Below are 26303 nucleotides of genomic sequence, written 5' to 3' on the forward strand. Positions count from 1 at the left end.
CCAGAAGGAAAAATCTCCTGGCTTTAGCCAAGGTCATATATTGTCAGAACTTGTCCATTCTCAAGACTTCTAAATATTGCTTTTTTATTAGTGATTCTCAAATTTGTGATTCTGGTTTTGAATTTTCACCTAAGTTCTAATCTCTCTGACATTTGCTTATTTGATAATTTCAATTAGCTACCAGTCTGCCATTCCAAATTCAGCATGACTTTATTCATGCATTCATTTGATTGATTCATTTATTATACATTGAGTGCTATTCCAGACTCCAAAGGATACGAGAATATGTTTGGAGAAATGTCTGGGGTAAGAATGGCTCTAACATAGAGGACCTGGCGTGTCAACAGAGGACCCTCTTGGAGATATGCAGGGGCCGTATCACAAAGATCCTGTAAGCTAAGTTCTAAGGAGTTAGAACTTTATTCTGAAAGTAGTAGTGAGCCACTGAAAGATCTGAAGCAGGAAATCAGTGTCAGATGTGAATCTTGAACAAATCATGAGGAAGGAGAGCTAGTGTAGAATATATAGATTGATGTTGAAAATGAAGCTGGAGGTTGGGGAACTGGTAGTTCTATCATTTGAAAAGAAAAGAAAGCCTGAAATAAGACAGTGGCAGTGGAGCTCTGGTGGCACAGTGACTAAGAGCTACAGTGAGCCATGGCTCCTAACCAAAAGGTTGGCAGTTCAAATCCACCCGCCGCTCCTTGGAAACACTGTGGGGAACCTCTACTCTGTCCTATAGGGTTGCTGAGTCAGAATTAACTCGATGACAATGTTGGTTTTTTCTTTTTTAAGTGGGGATAGATCGTAGATTTTTAGGAAGTCAAAAGTGGATAGTACTTGGTAACTGGACTATAGAGGCTGAAGGAGCAGGACAGTACCTCCATGATTCCTATGGTTTTGACTGGGCGGCCTAGGTGGTTAGGGAACAAACATAGGGAACTGGTTTGGCAGGAAGATGAATTCATATTTGGATATGTTGGGGTACTAGCAGGACATCTACATTGGAGAAGTGTTATAGTTGTTGTTAGTTGCCATCAAGTTGATTCCGACTCATAGCGACTCCATGTGTGCAAAGTAGAACTGGGTTTTCAAGGCTGTCATATTTCATAAGCCAGTCATCAGGCCAACGCACATCTGGGTGAGTTCAAACTGTCAACCTTTTTTGTTAGTATTCGAGTGTTTTCAGCGTCTGCACCACCTTGGGAATCCTAGGCGGTTAAATGTGAGGCTGGATTCAGAGAAAAATGTTTTAGGTGATAATTAATGTGAATGAGGTCACTCAAGGAATGAGCAGAGCCCGTGGTCAGTGAGAGTATAATGGAGACTATAGGATGAATAGAGGAAAGGAAACCTGAAATTAAGCTACAAGAGGTAGGAAGAAAGCTACGAGAGGCTGCTGTTACAGGCCAAATTAGAGAAGAATTAGCTCAATTTTTCGTTATCCTTTTATCCGGTACATTGTTTTAAACTTTAACTTGAAAATTTTTTGTTTTGCTTTTCCCATTTGCCTCATGCTCTTTACTACCTAAGCCAGTGTTTCCTAACTTGGACATATATCAGAGTCACTTGGTGAGATTAAATGCAGGTTCTTTGGGTCCTGGTAGACCTACTGAATGAGAATCACCTGGGATGATACCTTAGAATCTGTATTTTTTAAAAACTTCTGTGATAAAGACTTGCTCTTTACCAAGCTTGTTTCTTTTTATCCCTGATACCAGCTAACCTATATTTACTAGTCCCTTTGCTGTTTTTTTTTTTTTTTTTTTTTTTTTGCTGTTGGGGATGGCCATATGATTGAGATCTTTCCATAGGAAATTAAGCAGAAGTGTTGAGTGTCACTTTATCCACTGCAAATACGAAGCCCCCTTGATCGATCCTCTCTCTTCCCCACCTGCTGTCTGGCAGTTGTAGGTATGACAGAGCAGCATTGGAAACGAGGGATCAAATAGAGCTGAGCTTCTGTCAGCCTGCGTCGTCTCCACCCTCCTCAAACTGATCATTAACACTGATTTTGGTCTTTCTGTATGCACGGATTAAAAATAAACTATTGTGTTATGCCACAGTTTTGGAATTTACGTATTATACCATCCATTGTTACATTAGCCAGTATGGTTTCTTAGGTTACTATTTAAGGATCAGAGTTTGTGAACCATGGCCCTTTGTCTATGCCATTTGTATTTTTAAACTCATTTGTATGGTAGGGTAGTCTTCAGTTTCAAACAATGTATTCCATTAGGCAAATCTGCTGCAAAGACCTCTTTAAATTATTAAAAAACAAAGATGTCACTTTGGGGACTAAGGTGCACCTGACCCAAGCCATGGTATTTTCAGTTGCCTCATACACATGTGAAAACTGGACAGTGAATAAGGAAGGCTGAGAAAGAATTGATGCCTTTGAAGTACGGTGTTGACGAAGAATATTTAATTTACCGTGAACTGACAGAAGAGCAGACAAATATGTCTTGGAAGAAGTAGCAGCCAGAATGCTCCCTAGAAGCGAGGATGGTGAGATTGTGTAGTTTTGGCACGCTATCAGGAAGGACCAGTCCCTAGAGAAGGATATCATGCTTGGTAAAGTAGAGTGTCAGCAAAAAAGAAGACCCTCAACAAGATCGATAGACACAGTGGCTACAACAGTGGGCTTAAACATAGCAAGGATTGTGAGGATGGCACGGTTACTGGGCAGTATTTCATTCTGTTGTACATAGGGTCGCTGTGAGTTAGAATTAACTCGATGGCACCTGACGACAGTAGTCTTCAGCTGTTGACTTACAGGGACTGTAGGTAAATATTGTGTTTTTTTTTTTTCTGTAATAATTTTAATGGAAATGGTTTTGTTAACATCCTGATAATTTTATTAAATGACAAACATTTGCATGCTTACTGCCTCCTGGTCTTTGATGCTGGAGATACATCTACATATAAAACAAAGGGTCTGCCTTCTGGTATGGAATAAGGTGGACTCAGATAAGGGCAAGTGTCTTACCTGTACTTTGGAGCGCCGAGGGAGAAGTGGCTAATTGAACCCAAGGTAGAGTGGGTGGAGTACTTCTCGATGTTTATATCCCTTTTGTAATATTGTTCTCTTTTATACTTGTTGGACAGGAGTCATACATAACCTCTTTAAAATATCCCTTTAAATGAAAAAAACCAAACCTGCTTCCATTGAATCGATTCCAACTCCTAGTGACCTTATAGGACAGAGTTTCCAAGGAGCGCCTGGTGGATTCCCTTTAGAAGATCAAAAAGTACATTTTTGGTAGATTTGTGTTCTGTGGGGTGTGCCAAACATATGCCTTTTCTTAATCTCCATCACTAAGAAAATTATTTAAGAGAACTATAAATTTTAGTCTTGATGCAGATTATATTGTTAAATGTTTCCTGCAATTAAAGAACAAAATGTAAAGAAAACCTTATTGATAATATTTACTCTTTCTCTCTTCCTTTGCAGGGAAATTTTGGATTGGGAATGGTGAAAGTCAGAAAGAACCTACTTTCTTCATAAACATGGTATGCGAAATCTGTGTAAGTTCCACAGGGTAAAATCACATAGTTAATCAAACAGGACTTGGAAAGATATATCTATTTGTCTTGCCAAACCCATGGCTGTCCAGTTGATTCTGACATGACGACTCCATGTGTGTAGAGTAGAACTGCACCCTGCAGGATTTTCTCGGATGTAGTCTTTATGGAAGCAGATCGCCAGGTTTTTCTTCAGTAGTGCCACTGGGTGGGTCCGAACCTCCACCCTTAAGGTTAGTAGCTGTGTGTGTGTGTGTGTGTGTATGTGTATATATGCATGTGTGTGTAGATGGGTGCATTTGTGTATGAATAAACAAGAGTCTTCTATATTGCATAGTTCTCTAAATACTTAGGGATTTCCCCCAGTTTTGAAAGCTTACACGCTAGGCAGTGTGTGGCTGCAGTGTTAAACTGGATCGTTACCAGCGTGAGGAAAGTGTTCCCAGGAGAACTATAAAAGGCTGAGCAAGTGAGAGCCACAACCTGGAGAAATAGGCGTGCCATGTTCTTGGAGTTTGTTGGACTTGTTTGTTAACAACAGTTGGCTTTTAAAGGATATGTAAGCAACTGCAGCGTCAGTAGGGTTGAAACCAGGTGACTAGATCAGAGTAGCAAGTGTAATATTAGTTAGGCAAGACAGATAAGTAGCCTAATCCGAGGTACGAGCAAGTAGTTAGAAACTAGCGTGTCTGTGAGAGCCTGCAGGATTCAAATAGGGAAGATGTCTGGGATCAAGAGACTTGAGTAAATGAGGCCACGGAGCTATGTAACCTTGCAGACATTCTCATGTGATCTTGTAGCAGGGACACTGAGAGAGAACCTGGTTAGAGTATTTCCTAATAGAGAAGCTAGTCAAGGGGGAAAATCAAATACGAGCTGTATGTCCTACAGAAATGTTTCTGGGTGATTGTGTATATGTTCAGTAATGGCTAATCTACTCACTTAACAATGGATGAACTTGTTATTTTAAAGAAACTTACTGTAAATGATTTAAAATATGAAGTCCTTTAATAGAATAAGTTATCTTTTAGCTTTTATCATAAAACTGAATTTCTGTATATCACCTCCACTTAAATTTAGGTGCTCTGACGGTTTGACTGTTACAGTTGATCACCACAGAGACTATTTTGCATGTTCTCATGAATTACTGGAGTTCTGGTGCCATATAGTGTTTAAGAACCCAGCTGCTAACCGAAAGGTCAGCAGTTTGAATCTACCAGCCACTCGTTGGAAACGCTGTGGGGCAGTTCTGCTCTGTCCTGTTGGGTCGTTATGAGTCGGAATCGACTCGACAGCCTCAAGTTTCAGGTTTGGTAAATTATTGGCTTTAGAATCAACTATGTATTGGCTGTTGAACTGTTGCTTTTTAAATGTTAGTAATTAACTCGTTTGTATTTTCTTCTTACTGACAATATTTCACCTTCTAAGGCTTACAGATTCAATTAATTTTTTTTTTTTAAGGCTTACAGATTGAATTAATGTCAAATGAACTCCTTACCTGCTCACCTTGTGTCTCTCTTTGCTCCTTGGAGGCGCAGTTCTGAACTTGAAATTTCTTTTCTCTGACCACAGCTTCTTTCATTCTTGGTTCTTGCAGTGAACCTGAGCTTTGCTGTATTAAGCCTACTTTTCTTAGTTGCTCGGTTCAGTTTGGCCACAAACTGACCTCTGGAGAAGCCTTGACCTTTTGATTTGCACAGTCCTGGTTAGAGCAGTGTTTTTCAAAGTGTATGCACTGCTAAAGGGGAAGGTGGGCAAATCTCACCTTTGTCATTTCCTTGTCACCACTTACATGGCACTTTGTCTCTCTTACCCTTACCACCCACAGTTAAACTAGACCTCATCCCTGGCCACCTAGGGCCAGGTCATTGGGTACCAGCCGTAGGCTCAGAAGTCTGCACAACTCCCATCACTTCAGACCAGCTGGCCCCTCTCTCTTTCTCTCTCTCGTCCCCTGGGACTAGCCTGTGCAGCCTTTCTCTGTCACCCAGCCGCCCAGATCTGGGTCTTCACAAATCTCTGTCCTGCTAGCCCCTGCTGGCTTACTGCCCCCTATGGGTTTGCTAATTCTCTATAACTGCTTATAAAATTCACAGAAACTTTTTAATTTGTTGTTGTTGTGTGCTGCTGAGTTGATTCCAACTCAGAGCAACCCTTTTGACAGAGTATAACTGCCCTATAGGGTTTCCTAGGCCATAATCTTTACGGGAGCAGATTGCCAGGTCTTTTCTCCTGCAGAACCACTGGGTGGGCTCAAACCACTGGTTAGCAGCATAGAGCTTAACCATTGTGCCACTAGGGCTCCTTTACTTGTACCTACATTTACCTATTTGTTAAAATAAGAAAGAATACAAGCAAAGAAAGACTTCAGATAAGGTCTGGGAGAGGGCCTTGTGGAGCAGCTCAGAGACAGTCTCTGACTTTCATCTTCATCCTCCCACCTTGTCAGCTGAGGATTATGTGCCTGATGATTTTATACATGGTGTTAGTTGATGAGGACTGAGGAGGGATGGCAGGAGCTGAGACTAGGGGAGGAAGAGTATATAGGGGCAATTCTAAACTAAGGGGCTTGAAATTTATTGTCACAGCTGTGGGGTGGCAGCCATTGGAAAAGTTTATTTAGAGTTTTGTTGTTCAATTTGAGCCTTTAGGAACCGACTTTGCAAAGACTGGGCTCTGAATGCTTAGAGATGGCAGTGACAAATCACAGGTTCAAAGAGGAAGGTGAATCTGCCCTTTTCTGTGGAATTGGTCCTTCATTCTTTTGGGCAGTTAAAAGCTGTTTGTATCCAAGAAGCTAGTTCCTTGCAAGCATGAAATATTTACAAATTTGTGACAGAGTGATGTATAGTATATGGAGAGGGAATCATGAGAGCTCTCTGTGAGGTTTGTGCAGCAACAGTTTGAGAAAACCAGTATTATGGGAGTCCCCGGCTGGTGCAAATGGTTAACGTGCTCAGCTCCTAACGGAAAGATTGGAGGTTGGAGTCCACCCAGAGGTGCTTTGGAAGAAAGGCCTGACAATCTTCTTACAAAAAAACAGCCATCGATAACCCTGTGGAGCACAGCTCTGCTCTGACATACGTGGGGTTGCCATGAGTTGGAATTGACTGGACAGCAACTGGTGTTTTGGTTTGTTACAGGCTGAACAGATTGCTTATTGTTTGTGTATATGGAGTGGGGTGTGTACTGAAAGCCTAAACATCCTCTGGCATCTTATTTATTTTTGACTGTTCAAGGAAGGCTGGGCTGATAATAGCAGTGCCTTTTAGTAGTTGACATAACAGGGAAGTGTTTGGCCTTTTACTTACTTGGAACCCACAGCTTTTTTTTTTTTTAAACCAAAGGTAGGCTAGGTAAGAGGCTTTGTACTTGGTTCTTAGAAGAAATTTAAGAGCAGTAAATTGACTGCCTTCAAATTTTTGTTACCAGTTCTTCACAGAAGTACAAAATGCAGAGTCCTGCCTGATTCCTTTGTGAACAATCCTTGTGATTGTCAGCTTGCCAAGGGATGCTTTTCTCTTTTGAGTAATTTCTGGGGAACACCTTGCTTTGGATCACCCTTAGTTATCGCCCAAAGTTGCCTTCGGAAATACAGGTGCTCTTTTCCCCCCTTATTCATAAAACCATTAAATTCTACTGTTTTCAGGAATTTAACATTGTTTTCATTGAACTGATGTAAGTTAAAATTGAAACGGTGAGAGAATTTACCTATTTAGTCTTGAGCTTAAAATTTCCCAAAGAGTAGGAGCCATAGTTTTGCCCACCACCAAACATAGAACAAGTAATTTTGAATGTATGGGCATGATTATGTCATGGCCTTTCTAAATACAAAAATGCAACATTCACTTAGAACATTGAGTACTTTGATAATATCTTTACTGATATTGGTGAGAATGTAGTGAAATTGGTCCCATTATAGTTTTTTCTATTTGCCTTTTTTTTTCAGTTATGTTTTAGGTGAAAGTTTACAGAGCAAATTAGTTTCTCATTAAAGAATTAATAGACAAATTGTTTTAGGACATTGGGTGCCAACCCTTTGATGTGTCAACACTCTCCCCTTCACGCCGGGTTCCCTGTTTCCATTTGTTCACTTGCCCGTCCCTTCCTGCTTTCTTTATCTTTGCTTTTGGGCTGGTGTGTTCATTTAGTCTCATAAACATGGTTAAATTATGCAGCCAGTTCCTCAGGTGTGTTATCGTCTGCCATATAGACTTGTCTCATCTTTGGCCTAAGAGGGAGCCTCTGGAGTACTTTTGTACCGAGTTAAAAGGGTATCCGGGGGCCATAGGCTTGTGGTTTCTCAAGGTTCTGTCAGACCAGCAAGTCTGGTGTTTTTTTGTGTGTTTGAATTTGAATTTTGTTCTACATTTTTCTCCTGCTCTGTCCAGGACCCTGTATTGTAATTCCTGCCAGAGCAGTTGGTGGTGGAAGCCAGGCACCATCTAGTTGCTCTGGGCTCAGCCTGGCAGAGATTGTGGTAGTTGTGGTCCATTAGTCCTTTGGACTAAACTTTCCCTTGTGTTTTGTTTTTTTAATAGACTGAGGTAATCCTGTTTATTTGTCTACATGTTTATGGTGTCTCCCTGTACTGGAATGTGAACTTTAAGAGGACAGGGACCATGTGTCTTTTATATATTGCTGTATCCCTGTCATGGATTGAATTATGTCCCCCTCAAAAATGTGTGTGTTTACTTGGTTAGGCCATGATTCCAGTATTGTGTGGTTGTCCTCCATTTTGTGATTGTAATTTTATGTTAAAGAGGATTAGGGTGGGATTTTAACACCCTTACCAGGTCACATCCCTGATCCAGTATAAAGGAAGTTCCCCAGGGGTGTGGCCTGCACCACCTTTTATCTCTGAAGAGATGAAAGGGAAGTAAGCAGAGAGTTGGGGACCTCCTACCACCAAGAAAGCAGTGCCAGGAGCAGAGCTTGTCCTTTGGACCCAAGGTTCCTGTGTGAGATGCTCCCAGACCAGGGGAAGACTGATGACAAGGACCTTCCTCCAGAGCTGCCAGAGAGAGAAAGCCTTCCTCTGGATCTAGCGCCCTGAATTTAGACTTGTAGCCTACTAGACAGTGAGAGAATGAATTTCTTTTTGTTAAACCCGTGCACCTGTGGTATTTCTGTTACGGCAGCCCTAGATGTCTGAGACAATCCCTAACACCTATTACAGTGCTTTGCGTATAGTGGACACTCAAGTCATTGCTGAATGAATTCTGATTTGGTGTGGCTTAGATGGTATCCTGACATATATTAAAAAAGCACCTCAGGTTATTTTGATGTGCACGCCTATGGTTGAGAAACCTTGGTCTATCTTCCCTCTCTAATGCGCGTGAGATATAGAAGATATCACTCTTGAAATTGGTAATCTCATTTCCCTAGCAGGAAAAGTTTAATTTGGTAATGTTATTCAGGTGTTGTTTGTAGGTGGGACTCAGAATGGACAATCGCATTCCATCATCAAATAATTAAGTTTAGGAAAGGTGGGAAGATAGACCTAAAATTGAGTTTATTCGTTTTTTTTCTTCTTTTTGTAAAAAAAAAAAAAAAGTCAAGGTTAGACTTCCTAGATGGTTTTCCTTCAAAACACTACTTCTCAATGTTGGGTAGGATAGGATTTTGCTTCTGGAGGACATTTTGACGTCTGGAGACGTTTTAGATCCCTTGTGGTCAGTGGTTAAGCGATCAGCTGCTAACCAAGAGGTCAGCAGTTCAAATCCAGCCCCTCTGTGGGAGAAGGATGTGGTAGTCTGCTTCTGTAAAGACTGAAAAAAAAGACTACAGCCTTGAAAACCTGATGGGACAGTTTTACTCTATCTTATAGGGTCACTATGAGTCGAAATGGTCTCCACTGGCAATAGGCTTTTTAGTTTTAGTTTAAATATGCACATATCTTACATTTTAAAGACTTGTTTGTATATGTAAGTCAGTAGTTTTCAAAGTGTAGTCCTTAAACCCTTAGGAGTAAAACCTGTTCATATTAATACTAAAATATTACATGCCCTTTTCTCTTTGATGTTTGGATTAAAGATACAAAAGCAATGCTGAGTGAAACAGCTGATACCTTAGCAGGAAATCAAGGCAGTGGCACTGAATTGTCTAGTAGTGTGTATTCTTCTCTGTCATGAATACTTCATGTCATACAGTTAAAAAAAAAAAAAAAACCTCATTTTTCCTTCAGATTGTTTTTCAGTACAAATTAAATTTTACTCTACTTGGCTCTAGAGTATCTGTGTGATAAAATGGGTATGTGCTGCAGAGGAAAAGAATTTGTGTGATTGAGTTGCTAGCTCAGCTACCCTCCTCCCCATTTTCATGTACTATCTTCTTTAATTGAAAGAACAACTGAAAAACCATGGTTATTCAGACTTGGGTATTTGGCAAACATTCCTTTGAAAATGAACAAAATGAACTTGTTACTAATAAAATTGGAGCTTTCAGGCAAAAATTAGAATTTGGGGAAATCTGTATGGGCCACCTTGAGCTTGATAGCATTCTGGTAAAGATATTTGTGGTAATAATGATAGTAATAGTGATATTATATAATGAACTGTGTCAACATTTGGAAGAACTGAATAACTCAGTAAACCAACATTTTCCAGATGGCGTTATGAAATCACACGTAGGTAAAGATCCCATTCAAAGAGCACGTTAGACAAATGGATTTTGTATGTGTGTGTAGTGAAATACATATAACAAAACATTTGGCATTTCAACCATTTGTATGTGTACAATTCAGTGACATTTATTACATTCACCATGCTGTGCAGCTGTCATCTCTATCCATTTCCCAAATTTTTTGTTATCATCCTTAACAGAAACTCCATACTCCTTAAGGAATAACTTTCCATTTTCCCCTCCCACCTGCCCTTAAAAAAAAAAAAAAAAAATTTTTTTTTTTTTTAAGCACTAATAAACATTGTTCTCTATGCATTTGCCTGTTCTAGGTATTTTATATAGGTGGGTCATACAATATTGTCCAGTAGTGTCTGACTTAGTTCACTCAGTATAATCTTTTCAAGGTTCATCCATGTTTTAACATGTATCAGAACTTCATATTTCTTCATGGCTGAATTACTGCATTGTATGGATTTCCCACATTTTATCCATTCATCTGTTGATGGATACTTAGGTTGTTTCCACTTTTTGGCAGTTGTTAATAATGTTCCCCCCACGTGTCTGTCATTTTGTTGTACTGTGGGGGCTTGCATGTTGCTGTCATGCTGGAAGCTCTGCCACTGGTATTCAGATACCAGCAGGGTCACCCATGGCAGACAGGTTTTAGTGGAGCTTCCAGACTGAGACAGACTAGGAAGAAGGATGTAGTGGTCTATTTCTGAAAAGAATTAGCCAGTGAAAACCTTATGGATAGCAGTGGAACATTGTCAGAGACTGTCCCAGAAGATGAGCTGCCTCCTCAGAGTAGAGTTAACTTAATGACGTGGATCGAGTCAAGCTTTTAGAACCTTCATTTCCTGATGTGGCACGACTCAAAATGAGAAGAAACAGCCGCGAACATCCATTAATAATCGGAACTTGGAATGTACAAAGTATGAATCTAGGAAAATTGGAAATCATAAAAAACAAAATAGAACACATAAGCATCAATGTCCTAGGCATTAGTGAGCTGAAAAGGACTGGTATTGGCCATTTTGAATTGGACAGTCATATGGTCTGCTATGCCAGCAGCAAAAACCTGAAGAGGAATAGCATTGCATTCATCATCAAAAAACATTTCAGGATCTATCCTGAAGTACAATGCTGTGGTTGATAGGATAATATCCATACACCTGCAAGAAGATCAGTTAATGTGACCTACTTTTCAAATTTACGCACCAACCACTAAGGTCAAAGATGAAGAAATTAAAGATTTTTTGCCAACTTCTGCAGTCTCCAATTGATTGAACATGCAGTCAGGATGCATCGATAATTACTGGTGATTGGAATGCAAAAGGTGGAAACAGAGAAGGATTGGTTGTTGGAAAATATGGCCTCAGTGATAGAAATGATGCTAGAGATCGCAGGATAGAATTTTGCGAGACCAGTGACTTTTTCATTGCAAGTATCTTTTTTGAATAACATAAGTGGCGATTATACACCCGGGCCTCACCAGATGGAATACACAGGAATCAAATCAACTACATCTGTGTAAAGAGATGATGGAGAAGCTCAGTATCATCAGTCAGAACAAGACCAGGGGCCGACTGCAGAACAGACCATCAACTGTTCATATATAAGTTCAAGTTGAAGCCAAAGAAAATAAGAACAAGTCCAAGAGAGCCAAAGTACAGGCTTGAATATATCCCACCTGAATTTAGAGACCATCTCAAGAATAGATTTGACACGTTGAACACTAATGACCAGACAAGTTGTGGAATGACATCAAGGACATCATACGTGAAGAAAGCAAGAGGTGATTAAAACGACAAGAAAGAAAGAAAAGACCAAAATGGATGTTAAAAGAGACTCTGAAACTTGCTCTTGAACATCAGGTATCTAAAGCAAATGGAAGAAGTGATGAAGTAAAAGAGCCGAACAGAAGATTTCAAAGGGTGGCTCCAGAAGACAAAGTAAAGTAACCTGGAGTTAGGAAACCAAAAGGGAAGAACATGCTGGACGTTTCTCAAGCTGAAAGATCTGAAGAAAAAATTCAAGCCTGGAGATGCAATATTGAAGGCTTCTACAAGGAAAATATTAGGTGACACAGGAAGCATCAAATGACGATGGAAGGAATACACAGAGTCGCTATACCAAAAATAATTGGTCAACAGAACCGATGGTACTGAAGGAAGAGGCTCAAGCTGCACTGAAGGTATTGGCAGAAAAACAAGGCTCCAGGAATTGATGGACTACCAGTTGAGATGTTTCAACAAACAGATGCAGTGCTGCAAGTGCTCGCTTGTCTATGCCAAGAAATTTTGGAAGACAGCTTCTTGGCCAGCCAACTGGAAGAGATCGGTATTTGTGCTCCTTCCAAATAAAGGTGATCCAACTGAATGCAGAAATTATCCAACAGTATTATTAATATCACACGCAAGTATAATTTTGCTGAAAATCATTTAGAATGAGCTGCAGCAGTATATCAACAGGGAACTGCCAGAAATTCAAGCCAGATTCAGAAGACGAGGTGGAAAGAGGGATATCATTGCTGATGGCAGATGAATCTTGGTTGAAGTCAGAGATAACCAGAAAGATGTTTACCTCTGTTTTACATTCACTGAGCAGAGGCATTTGACTGTGTGGATTATAGCAAATTATGGATGATTGCCAAGGATGGGGATTCCAGAACACTTAATTGTGCTCATGAGGAATCTGTGCATAGATAAAGAGGCAGTCGTTGGAACTGAACAAGGGGATACTGCATTGTTCAAAGTCAGGAAAGGTGTGTGCCAGGGTTGTATGCTTTCACCATATTTATTCAATCTGTATGCTGAGGAAATAATCCGAAAAGATGGACCATATTAAGAAGAATGAGGCAACAGGATTGGAGGAAGACTCGTTAACAACCTGCAATATGCAGATGACAAAACCTTGCTTGCTGAAAGTGAAGAAGACTTGAAGCACTTATTGATGAAGATCAAAGACTACAGTCTTCAGTATGGATTATACCTCAACATAAAGAAAACAAAAATCCTCACAACTGGGCCAGTAAGCAGCAGCATCATAAACAGAGAGACAATTGAAGTTGTCAAGGATTTCATTTTACTGGATCCATAATCAACACCCATGGAAGCAGCAGTCAGGAAATCAAAGGACACATTGAGTAAATCTGCTGCAAAAGACCTTTTTAAAGTGTTAAAAAGCAAAGATGTCACCTTGGAGACTAAGGTGGGCCTGACCCAAGCCATGGTATTTTAAATTGCATCTGCATGTGACAGCTGAACAGTGAATACGGAAGACTGAAGAAGAATCAATGCCTTTGAATTAATGGTGTTGGTGAAGAATATTGAGTATACCATGGACTGCCAGAGGAACGAACAAATCTCTCGTGGAAGAAGTACAACCAGAGTTCTCCTTGGAAGCAAGGATGGCAAGACTTCTCTCATGCTTTGGATATGTTATCAGGAAGGATCGGTCCCTGGAGAAGGACATCACGCTTGGTAAGGTAGATGGAGGGTCAGTGAAAGAGAGGAAGACCCTCAACGAGGTGGATTGACACAGTGGCTGCAACAATGGGCTCAAACATAGCAACAATTGTTAGAATGGCACAGGACTACACAATTTTTCATTCTGTTTTCCATAGGGTCACCATTAGGTGGAACCAACTCGACGGCATCTAACAACAACAATAATAATGCTCCAGTGAACATTGGTAAGTAGGAGACTGAGACCCTGAGTCTTAGGCTGGGTGTTATAGAGAAGCAAATCCAGTAAAGCGGGTAAGTACATATAGAGAGAGATTTGTGTGAAGGAAATGGCTAATGTGGTCGTAGAGGCTGGAACATCCTAAATCCGTGGATCAGGCTGGAGGCTTCTCATGAATCACATAGCGGCAGGGCTGGGGAACCCAAAATGGGCAGGCAAGATGGCAGGTAAGCTGCTAGCTCAAGTCCCAATAACTGGAGGTCAGACAAACAGGAGCCAGCTGCAGAGTCCAGAATGAGCAAAAGTCCATGAACCTTTCTAGAAAGTCTACCTATATTGGTTGCAGGCCACACCCCCAAGGAAACTCCCTTTCAACTGATTGGCTACTCACAGCAGATCCCATCATTGAGATGATTACATTATATCAGATCTTATCATGGAAGTGATTACATCATTATATGACTGCCAAACCACTGGGAGTCATGGCCCAATCAATTTGAAACACAACCATAATGATCACACCCTGCTTTCAAGTCTTTTGGGTAGGTATATACCTAATAGTGCAACGGCGGAGTCATATGGTAATTCTATGTTTAACTTTATGAGGAACCACCAGACTTTTCCACAGCAAATACACCATTTTACATTCCCACCAAGAATTGATTAGGGTTCCAATTTTTCCATATCCTTGCCAACACTTCTTATCTTCCATTTTTCTGGTAATAGTTATCCTAGTGAAAGTGAAGTGGTATTGTGGTTTTGATTTGTGTTTCCCTAATGATTAATGACGTGTCAAGCATCTTTTTTTCACTTAAGTTAAAATATTTTTTTGTTTATTGTACTTTAGGTGAAGATTTACAGAGCGAACTAGTTTCTCATTTAACAATTAATACACATACTGTTCTGTGACATTGGTTGCCAACCCCACGACATGTCAACACTCTCCCCTTCTCAGTCTCGGGTTCCCCATTACCAGCTTTCCTGTCCCCTGCTGCCTTCTTGTCCTTGCCCCTGGGGTGGTGTGCCCTGTTAAGTCTCCTTTTGTTTTATGGGCCTGTTTAATCTTTGGCTGATGGGTGAACCTCAGGAATGATGACTTCATTACTGAGCTAAAAGTGTGTCTGGGGCCATACTCTAGGGGTTTCTCCAGTCTCTGTCAGGCCAATAAGTCTGGTCTTTTTTTCTGAGTTAGAATTTTGTTCTGCATTTCTCTCCAACTCTGTCTGGAACCCTCTGTTGTGATCCCTGTCAGAGCAGTTGGTGATGGTAGGCGGGTACCATCTAGTTGTGCTGGACTCAGTCTGGTGGAGGCTGTGGTAGTTGTGTTCCATTAGTTCTTTGAGTTAATCTTTCCCTTGTGTCTTTGGTTTCCTTTATTCTCCCTTGTGTTGAGCATCTTTTTATGTGCTTATTGACTGTTTGTATGTTCTTTAGAGAAATGTCTGTTCAAATCCTTTGCCCATTTTTAAATTTGGTGGTTTGTTTTTTGTTGTTAAGTTGTAGGGTTTTTTTTTTTTTTTTTTTAATATTCTGGGTACTAAACCCTTAACAGATACATGGTTCCTAAATATTTTCTTGGATTCTGTAGGTTGTTTCTTAACTTCCTTGATAAAGTCCTTTGGAAGTTTTTACATTTGGAGAACTGGATTTATCTGTTTTATCTTTTGTTAGTTATGGTTTTGGTGTTATATCTTAGAATCCATTGTCGGAAACTGGATCCCAAAGCGTGTTTTATTCTTAGCATTTTAAGCTTTTAGTTCTGACATTTAGATCATTGATCTGTTTTGAGTTAATTTTCACACATGGTGTGAGGTATGGGTCCAATGTCATTCTTTTGCATTCTTCTTCTCAGCACCATTTATTAAAAACTATTCCCCAATTGAATGCAATTGGCACCTTGTGAAAAAATCAGTTGACCGTAGAAAATGAATTTATTTCTGGACTCCCAGTTCTATTTAATTTCTTTATATCTTTGTCATTATACCAGCACCAAATTGTTTTGATTACTGTAGCTTTATACTAGTTTTTGAAATAGAGACATTTGAGTCCTCTTTGTTTTTATTTTTCAGGGTTGCTTTGGCTATTCGGAGCCCCTTGCAGTTTCATATGAATTCAAGGATTGAGTTTTCCATTTCTGCCAAGAAACTGTTGGAATTTGTGTAAGGATTGCATTGAATCTGTTGATTGGTTTGAGTAGTATTGACATTTTAACAATATTAAGAACGTGGAATGTGTTTTCATTTATTTAGGTGTTTAATTTCTTTCAGCAATGTTTTATGGTGTTCAGTTAAAAGTCTTTGTCCTCCCTGGTTAAATTAATTCCTAGGTATTTTATTCTTTTAGATGGTTTTGTCTTTGAAATATTTTTCTTTTTTTTTCCTTGCCTCTTTAAAATAGTTTTTTTTGTTGTTGCTGAGAGTATATGCAGCAAAATATATACCAATTCAACACTTTCTGCGTGTACAATTTAGTGACACTGATTACATTCTTTGAATTGTGCAAGCATTCTCACCCTCCTTTTCTGAGATAATCCTCCCCAATAAGCATAAACCCTAAGACTCCTACATAATCTTTTGAATTGTGTTGTCAGTTTGATCCCACATAAATAAGTCTTCAAAGAACATAATGCTTAAGACATTCTTTACTAGTTAAGCTAAAGTATTGTTTGGTTTTAAGAAGACTTCAGGGGATATTTTTGGTTTTAGGTTTAAAGGTTATCTTAGGGTAGTGATTTCAGAAGTTTGTCCATCCCCCATGGCTCCACAAAGTCTGGAGTCTCTGAGATTTGAAGTTGTGTTCTGCATTTTTCCCACTTTTGATCAGAATTCTTCTGTAGAATCTTGGATCAAAATGTTCAGTAATGGTTGTCAGGCACCATCCAGTTCTTCTGGTCGCCTGGCAAATGAGAGAGTTGTTCATGGACTCAATTTATCCACACATTCCATTTCCACCTCCTGTGCCTGACTCTGCTTCTTCTCTTTCTCCTGGCAAATAGTTACCAGTTGTTGTGCCTTGGATGGCAGATTGCAAGCTTTGAAGACCCCAGCCACTACACAGCAAATAGGAAGGTAGAACAAAAGCACTGAACACAGTATTAGGCCAGTTAACTTGGATGTCGCATGAAACCATGACCCTAAACTTCTGAACCAAGGAACCAAATCCCAGGAGGTATTTGGTTGTACAGAAGCAGCCTTAGCAGCTCCTCTCTTTTTGTCATTGTTTTGTTGTTTTTGTAAACATATCTGTTGCACAAGTTTTGCCAATTCAGCTTTTTACAGGTGTGCACCTTAATGACAGCAGTTTCATTAATTGGCTGTGTAACCTTGATTTTAATGAATATAATTTTTCCATCACCGTAACCCAAACCTTGGTTCCTTATAAGCAGTAACCCTCTTTTTTCCCCTGCTTCCTGCCCCAGTAGCCACTAAGAAACTTTGGTCTGTATACTTTTGCCTTTTCTTATCTTTTTCTATAAGTGAGGTCATACAATATTTATCTTTTTATGATCGACTTGTTTACTCAGCATAATGTCTTTAAGCTCCATCCATATTAAAGCATGTATCAAGACTTCATTTCTCTCTCTTACTGACTGAATGGTATTCCATTGTATGTATGCACCACATTTTTGTTTATACATTCATCTGTTGATGGGCATTTAAGTTGTTTTGTCTGTTCTAAATAGTGCTGCAATAAACATTGGTGTACAAGTTTCTCTTTGAGTCTCTGTTTTAAAGTCTTTGTGGTACATGCCTAGGGGTGGAATTGCTGGGTTATCTGATAGTGTTTTGAGGAACTGCTACCTTGTTTTCCACAGTGGTCCTACCATTTTGCATTCCGCCAGCAATGGATAAAGGTTCCAATTTCACCACATCCTTGCCCTGCCCATATTTGTTACTTCGGTTTTTTTTTTTTAAGCCAACCTAAACAAACAAAAACCCGTTGCCTTTGAGTAGATTCCAACTCATTGCAGCCCTATAGGACAAAATAGAACTACCTCATAGGGTTTCCAAGGACCAATTGGTGGATTCGAACTGCTGACCTTTTGGTCAGCAGCTGAGCTCTTAACCATTATGCCACCAACCTGACAGAAGTGAAATGCACCCTCACTGTGATTTTGATTTGCATCTCTTGATGACTAATGATGTTGGGTATCTTTTCATGCGTTTGTTGGCCTTTTGAATATCTTTGTTGGAGAAATGTCTATTCAAGTCCTTTGCCCATTTTTTGATTGGGTTATCTTTTTGTTGTTAGATTGTTGAGACTTTATATGTATTTTGGGTTTTAGATTCTTCTCAGATATATGGCTTCCGAAGATATTCTCCCAGTTGATAGCTTGCCTTTTCACTTTTTGGTAAAGTGTTTTGATGAACAGAAATCTTTAATTTTTATGAGGTCCCATTTATCTATTTTACCTTTTGCTGTTTGTGTTCTTGTTATTGTTTAGGTAATCCATTGTTCAAAACTAGGCCCAACAGCATTGCCTCTGTATTTTCTTCTAAGAATGTTATGGCTTTAGTTTTCACATTTAGGTTCTTACTCCATTTTGAATTTGTTTTTGTATATGATATGAGGCATGGATCCTGTTTCATTTTTCTGCATATGGAAATTCAATTTTCCTAACACCATTCATAGAGGAGACTTTTCTTTCCATATCGAATGGAACTTAGTTAGCACCCTTATCCAAAATCAGTTGATCACAGATGTGTGGATTTATTTCTGGACTCTCAATTCTATCCCATTGATTCGTGTGTCTGTTGTTACACTAGTACCAGACCGTTTTGATTGCTGTAGCTGTATAATATGTTTTCTATTGGTCAAGTTTTGATGTCCTATCAAAGAAGAATATCCACAATCTGAAAAGGCTGTTTTGTGTGAGTAGAGATTTTCTGCATGTTCTTGAATGAAGACAGTTTATTTCAACACATTAAATGAAGAAATGCCTATGAGACACCAACTTTTTTCTTTTCAGACATTAAAGAGTTTTTTAAAAATGTGAAACTGTGCTACTCTTTTCACAAAATTCTTTTGAAGGTAATTATTTTCATAGAAAATTTATTTCTGTTAATAGGTAAATGATATTTTATTATGAAATGAATTTAAAAATAGTTTTAAAAAAATTTAGTTTCAATTTGGAGTACAGTAAACATTAGTAGATACAACCCACATGAGCAAACTTGTTTGAGGAACTCAGTAATCTGTACGTGTGGAAGGGTTCTCTTAACAACCGTTTTTAAACCAGATAGTCTCCTAAGAGTTGTCCCTCAGATACTGTTGAACGTCAGTTTGTGTCTCTTGTTAGGCTAGTCTGCCATAGATGAGGCGATTGAATTGGGCTTTGAAAGAAAGTTTTGGCCTTTCATTTAAGACTTGAATATACTTTTAACGTTTAAAATACATGACAGAATTTAAATTGATGGTTACATTTTGACTACATATGGCTAAAGAAAGTGTTACCTGCAGAGCAAATGAGTGGATAATTATATCCGGAAGAAAAAGAAAAGGATTTCAGAAAATGATGAATAAAAAATACTGAACTGTGAACTGCAAATAATTGTGGAACAAGCATTGCCTGAAACTGTTGGCATTGAGTGGATTCTGGCTCATAGTGACCCTAAGCATTATCTTAATGGGAATCTTAATTAGACAAACAAGATTAGGTTTAGTAAACACCTTAAATGAAAGAGATTGCAAAGTATAAGTGGGGGTACAATCGGAGTATTTTAATTACTGATAACACTACAGATTTACCCAACCATAAAAAAATAGAAATAATAGTTTATTTGTTTCTATGAACTAACTCTGTGTTTGAGTAAATTGTTGGTAGGTACTATGAAAGTTAATTGTGGGGAACATTTATGAAAACCTTACTGAAGGTAATTTAGAGAAGAGACTTCACAGATTTTTTTTTTATCTGTATAAAATTAATCAGGATTACCTTGACTTAAGGAGTCCCGATGGTGCAATGGTTAAGGACTCAGCTGCTAGCTAAAAGCAATGAACAATCTGACAAGGAAATTTAGAAAACAATTCCATTTTCAATGACATCTTAAATAATACAATACCAAGGAATTAATTTAACCAGGAAGGTGAAAACAGTGTACGCTGAAAACTGTAGAAAAACATCATTGAAAGAAATTAAAGAAGATCGGAATAAAGGGAAAGACACTTCTTGGATTCGAAGGCTTAATATTAAGATAGAAATACTACCCCAAAGTGACCTAGAGATTCAACATGATTCCTATCAAAATGCCAATAGTCTTTATTGCAGAAGTAGAAAAGCCAATCCTCAAATTCATATGGAATTGCAAAGAGCCCCCCAATAGCCAAAGCAATCTTGAAAAAGAACAACAAAGTAGGAGGACTCACACTTCTATTTCAAAATGTACTATAAAGCTATAGTAATCCAAACAGTCTGGTACCAGTATACAGATAGAGATATAGAGCAACAGGCTAGAATTGGGAGTCCAGAAATAAACGCATGTATCTGTGGGCAACTGGTGTTGAACTAGGGTGCCAAGTCCCTTCAGTGGGGGAAAAAACAGTCTCTTCAACAAAGATGCACAAGATTGAAGTTTGACTCATATCTCATACCATATATAAAGATTAAACCAAAATGGATCAATGACTAAGTGTAAAAACTAAAACCATGAAACTCTTAGAATAGGGATAATGCTTCAGGACCTAGTTTTTGACAGTGGCTTCTTACATATGACACCAAAAGCATGAACACTAAAAGATAAAATAGATAAATTGGACTTCATCAAAATTAAAAGCTTCTGTGCATCAGAGAAATTTATCAAGGAAGTAAAGAAACAACCTACAGAATGGGAGAAAATATTTGGGAAGCATGTAATATCCAGAATATATATTAAGGCACAGTGGTTAAGAGCTAAGGCTGCTAACCAAAAGGCCGGCCCTTCGAATCCACCACTTACTCTTTGGAAACCCTGTGGGGCAGTTCTACTTTGTCCTATAGAATCGCTGTCAGTCAGAATCAACTTGATGGCAACGGGTTTGGGTTTTATCTGTGGTGACTCAGTGGTAAAATTCTGAACCTCGATGTGGGAGACCCCTGTCTGTCAGTGGAGATTTGCTGAATATGATGCTGAATAGGTTTCCGTGGAGCTTCCAGACTAAGATGAACTAAGAAGAAAGGCCGGTGGCAATCTTCTTCTCAAAAATCAGCTAATGAAAACCCCATGGATCACAGCGGTCCATTCTGCAACCGATCATGTGAGTGGTGTAGGACTAGGCAGTATTTTATTCCATTGTGCATGGGGTCTCCATGAATCAGAGGCGGACTCAACAACAGCTGACAGCAAGAACAACAGCAACAACTCAACAACAAAAAGACAAACAACTCAGTTAAAAAATGGGCAAAGGACTTGACTAGACATTTCATCAAAGAACTATCCAAATGGGCAATAAGCATATGAAAAGATGCTCAAAGGCCATTAGTCATGGTTGTTAGTGGCCATTGAGTCAAGTTGCTAGCATTCCACCCTGACTTACGGAGACCTCATCCACAACAGAATGAAATGCTGCCTGGTCTTGTGCCGTCCCGTCCCCATGATGAGTTGCAGATCGGCAGGCTTTTCTTCCTAGTCCGTCTTAGCTGTGAAGCTCCACTGAAACGTATTCAGCATCATCGCAACACACAAGCCTCCGCTGACAGACAGGCGGTAGCTGCACATGAGGTGCATTGGCCTGGAATCAAACCTGCGTCTCCTGCATGTAGGGCAAGAATTCTACCCCTGAACCGCCACTGCCCCCTTATAATGTTTCATGGCTTCTTCAGATTTCGTGTGCTTGAAATTAAATTTATCGTCTTCCTTTCCCCGAAAATTCTGTTACTCTCTTTGTTTGCCTCGTTGGTGAATGGTGCTATCATCTGTTCAGTTCCAGAAGTCATAAATTTAAAAGTCGTTCTTAACTCCTCCTTCCATCACCCTCCCATAGTCACTTGATTACTAAGTTCTGTTAATTCTGTCTTAATATCCTAGAAATCGTTCCTCTGCTTTCATCCCTTCTGCTGTGGTTCAGGTTCTTATTTGAACCATTGACTACTGCATCAGCCTCTTAATTGCCTTTCTGGACTTTAGGCTGACTCTTTGTTCTTTCTTGTTAGTGTATTCAATTCTTAATATTTCTGAGATACAAATTTGAAGAGTCACACCCATGGTTAAAATTTTCAATTATTGTCCATCACCTTCATGATAATAGTGGCATTAAATATAGCTAAGTGCATAACTTATTGTGGTGCAGTGAATAAATATGGCCCTTGTAGCATGGTCTTTGTAACTCCTACCAAATGACTGGGTGAGACTATGCAAATTAGGTGCTTGTGGCCCACCAAAGGGATTGGCAAGGTTGCTAATAATGTAAATAAGGCGCATGGCACCTTGTGGGGGTACAACCATGCAGATAGGTGTATGCAGCCCTAATGAGGGGATTGGTCAGTTTTTCCATCTGACTAGGCTTAAAATGAGCCATCCCGGAGGTGGGAAGAGAGGATTTCAACACCACCAGGAAAGAAGAGTCAAGAGTGGAGTGCATCCTTTGGACCCGGGATCCTTGTGGTGAGATCCTCCTAGATTCAGGAGACAGACAGAGAGCTGTGACACCAGAGATGGTGAGAAACAGCCGCAGAGAAATGGTGGCAGCAGAGGCAGCAGAATCAGGAGACTGGCAGGAGACGGCGAAGTGGGCTTCCCAAGCCACAGAGCAAGAGAGTTGAGCACCTTTGGACTGGAGGCTTACTGGCAGAGTGGGGTGCCTCCGGATACTTATCGGCAGAGCTAAAAGAGCTTTGTAACACTTACCTGAATAGGGCAGAGGCCAAGGGGCCAGAGAAAGATGTGCCTGCAAAGACACTGAGAAGAGGCTGTCCTGATCAAAGAACTGTATCCTGAGCATTCCTGAACCTGAATTGTAACCTGTTACTTCCCTAATAAACTCCATAATTATCAATATTGTCTGTGAGTTCTTTGTGGTCATTGCAACAAATTATTAAACCCAGCAGAGGAGTAGAGAGTGCCGTGGGAGGGACGGTTGGTGTCATAATTGGTAAAAAGGTTGAAAGGTGGAGGCATGTCTGATTCCTGCCTTGTAAGAACCAGCGTGGGCTGTTGATTTTGATTCTCCTTCTCGTATGTGAAGTTAGAGGAGGTCAGATGCCCCGCCATGCCATTTTTACACTTGTGTTGTCTGATTTTATTCTTTGAACAGTCCTTTGCTACTTTCCTGGTTGCACAGATGAGGAAATTGAGACCTAGATTTAAACCCAGGTCTGTCTGTTTTTAGTTTATGCTCTTAGGCACTTTCTTATGCTACTTATGTAGGACATTACAGACCCCTTGTGTTGTGGTTCTTACCCACTTCTCTAGTGTCTAGTGTCTTGACATTTTTTAAGGTAACTTCCTTGAGGGCAGAGATCATATCCCACACCAAACATTTTCTTAAAACATAGTTCCACTACCCACTGCTGTCGAGTCGATTCCGACTCATAGTGACCCTATAGGACAGAGTAGAACTGCCTCATCGAGTTTCCAAGGAAACACAGTAGGCACTTGGTAAATGTTTGTTGAATGAGTGTTAAGCAGTGATGAATAAGAGGGCACAGTGAGACTAGCCCAGTGTAGAAAGACATGAAAGAGACATCTGAAGAAAAGGATTCCTCTGGCTGGCCGTGTTCATAAACGGTCAGCCTTTGGGTTATAGCAAAATAGTGAGAGGTGACCAAATGAGGGAAATGAAATCCGGAAGGGGTGATTAAAAGAGAGAAACTTTCTGTTTTTGACTTGAATGAATTGTGTCCTAGGGTTGTAAGAACCTGAAAATGAAGCCTCTAAATACCTTTTTATGTTTTCAGGACTTGTGGAATTAAAGAGAGAGATGCCTGAAAACTAGAGACAGAGAAGGATATTTTTCAGAAAGGGGAAGAAGGAAGACTATAGAGCTTGATATGGCCCTCAGGTGAGAATCTAGAATAAATTATTTAAAGGATAAATTGTTTCCAGGAGAGGTGAAGCACTAATCATTGGGAAATAGCCTGAATTCATTAAGAAATAAACAAAACAGCGGAGCCTTCTTTTTGCACATGAAGCCTGTTGTTTTCCGTCCCTTGGATGAGATATAAGGTGTACTCATCAAAAGCACAGATGGTACAGATCATGGGAGGGAGAGGGTGTTAGCTAGGATGGGCTAGATTCTGCTGTAGTAATAACCTCAAATTTTGGTGCTTAAAAACAAAAGAGATTTATTTTTTAAATAATATATTTTTGGTGATTCCAATTCAACAGGTTTCACATATATTACTTAATGACATTGGTTACATTCTTTTTTTCCCCCCTATTATTGCATAGGGTGTATTTGTTTTTACAAAAGTAGAATAACTATAACAACACCGATCCACCATGCCTGATATGGTCAGTGTGCCCCATCCATACTTCCTGGGACCACAATATCATTTTTTAAATTTTATATTGTTGTTGAGAATATGTACAGCAAAACATACACCCATTCACCACAATTCAGCAACATTGATTACATTCTTCAAGTTCTGTAACTCTTCTCACTCTCCTTTTCATTTCTGAGTTGTTTCTCCCACATTAACATAAACTCACTGCCCCCTAAAGTTCCTATCTAATCTTTTGAGTTGCTGTTGTTACTTTGACCCCATATAGTCCTTCAAAGAGCACAATGCTCAAAGCAGACATTTTTTACTAGTTAAACTAGACTATTGTTTAGTTTTAGGAAGACTTCAGGAGATTTTTTTTGGTTTAAAGTTTAAAGATTATCTCAGAGCATTAGTTTCAGGGATTCATTCGGCCTCCATGACTCCAGAAAGTCTGGATTCCATGAGAACTTTAAATTCTTTTCTGCATTTTAAATTTTAAATTCTTTGCTGCTAACCAAAAGGTCTGTGGTTCAAATCTACCAGGCAGTCCTTGGAAACCGTATGGGGCAGTTCTACTCTGTCCTATAGGGTCACTATGAGTCCGAATCGACTCGACGGTAACTTTTTTTTTTCTTGCATTTACCCTGTTTTGATCAGGATTCTCCTATAGATTTTTTGCTCAAAATGTTTGGTCATAGTAGCTGGGTACCATCCAGTTCTTATGGTCTCATGGCAACCAAAAAAAAAAAAAAACCCTGATGCCCTCAAGTCTATTCTGACTGATAGCAACCCTGTAGGACAGAGTAGAACTGCCTCATAGGGTTTCAAAGGAGTGGCTGGTAGATTTCAACTGCCAACCTTTTTGGTTAGCAGCTGAGCTCTTAACCACTGCCCCACCAGTTATTCATGGAGACAATTAGCAATACATTCCATATCTCCTCCTGTTCCTTTTTCTCCTTCTTCCTCTGTTGCTCCAGGCGAATAGAGACCAATTGTTGTGCCTTGGATGACCACTTGCAAGCTTTTAAGAACCCACGCACTATGCAAGGAACCAGGAGGTAGAAAAGAAGCACTAAACATGTCTTTAGGCCAATTAACGGGGATGTCGTGTGAAACTGCGACTCATGATGACCCAGCATATGCAGAGTAAAACTGTTCTCCAAAGGGTTTTCAAGACTGTGGCCTTTCTGAAGCAGATCACCAGGCCTATCTGTCAAGGTACCTCTGGGTGGGTTTGAACTGCCAGTCTTTCAGTTAGCAGTCAAGCACTTAATTGTTTGCACCACCCAGGGACTCCTGAGACATCGTACCCACTGTTTTTAATGACCTCAGGAGATGGTGAATTTTATCTCTCTGGCATTAACCAGAATTTTTTTTTTCTTTTTTTTTTTTTTTTTCAACCCACCATACATTGGGCCACCTCACAGGAAACTGATCAAGAGAACAGGAGACATTCAATGAGAGTTTTCTTTCTTGGTGTTTCAGGAGAACTAGAAAGAGTCACAGCCTTTCCTTAATGTTGATGTATTTATTGAGGAGGAAAGAAATTATGTAACAGGGAAGTGCAGGGCACTGTTTGAGAACTCGATCTTACCTGGCTAGTTATGGAACATTCTTATGCCTTGTTGTTTAAGGATTTCTTTTTTATTTTTCAGGATTTGTTTTCAGGAAGACAGGAGGAAAGGAAGACATCTCAGGATCCCATTTCAAGGGTCCTTTGGCTACATTTCCACTGTCAGAACATTTTCTCCAAGAGTCCTGGGGCCAGACACCTGGATTTCCAGATGGGTTTTGTAGTCAAGGAGATTTTAGAGAGGGGAGGTATTTCAGTTATGTAGAAAAGTTCAGTTATCTAAAGAATTTATTTTATAAAATATCACAAAACTTTGTGACTTAAAACAACAGCAATTTATTACTTTTCATGATTTTGTGGACTGACTAGTATCAACTGAGTAGTTTTGTTCCTCATGGTGTAGCTGAGGTCACTCGTGGGCTACATTTAGCTGGAAGCCCGGCTGGGACTAGGACATCTAAGATGGCCTCTCATCCTCTAATACCTCTCACCATT

At 39.7% G+C, this 26303-nt stretch overlaps 1 long non-coding RNA gene across 3 annotated transcripts; it reads left to right on the plus strand.

Moving 5' to 3' along the window:
* Nucleotides 1-3451: 3451 nt before the first annotated feature.
* Nucleotides 3452-26122, plus strand: LOC126068371 (uncharacterized). Of its 3 annotated transcripts, none has more exons than XR_007515656.1 (3): nt 3452-3528; nt 23708-23811; nt 25891-26122. It is a non-coding gene; the product is annotated as an uncharacterized LOC126068371 (long non-coding RNA). The 3 variants fall into 3 exon arrangements; XR_007515654.1 differs by having other exon boundaries at nt 3452-3513; XR_007515653.1 differs by lacking the exon at nt 3452-3528 and adding an exon at nt 4623-4838.
* Nucleotides 26123-26303: the final 181 nt, after the last annotated feature.

The sequence above is a fragment of the Elephas maximus genome, chromosome 27 (genome assembly GCF_024166365.1).
Source record: "Elephas maximus indicus isolate mEleMax1 chromosome 27, mEleMax1 primary haplotype, whole genome shotgun sequence".
Lineage (NCBI taxonomy): Eukaryota > Metazoa > Chordata > Mammalia > Proboscidea > Elephantidae > Elephas > Elephas maximus.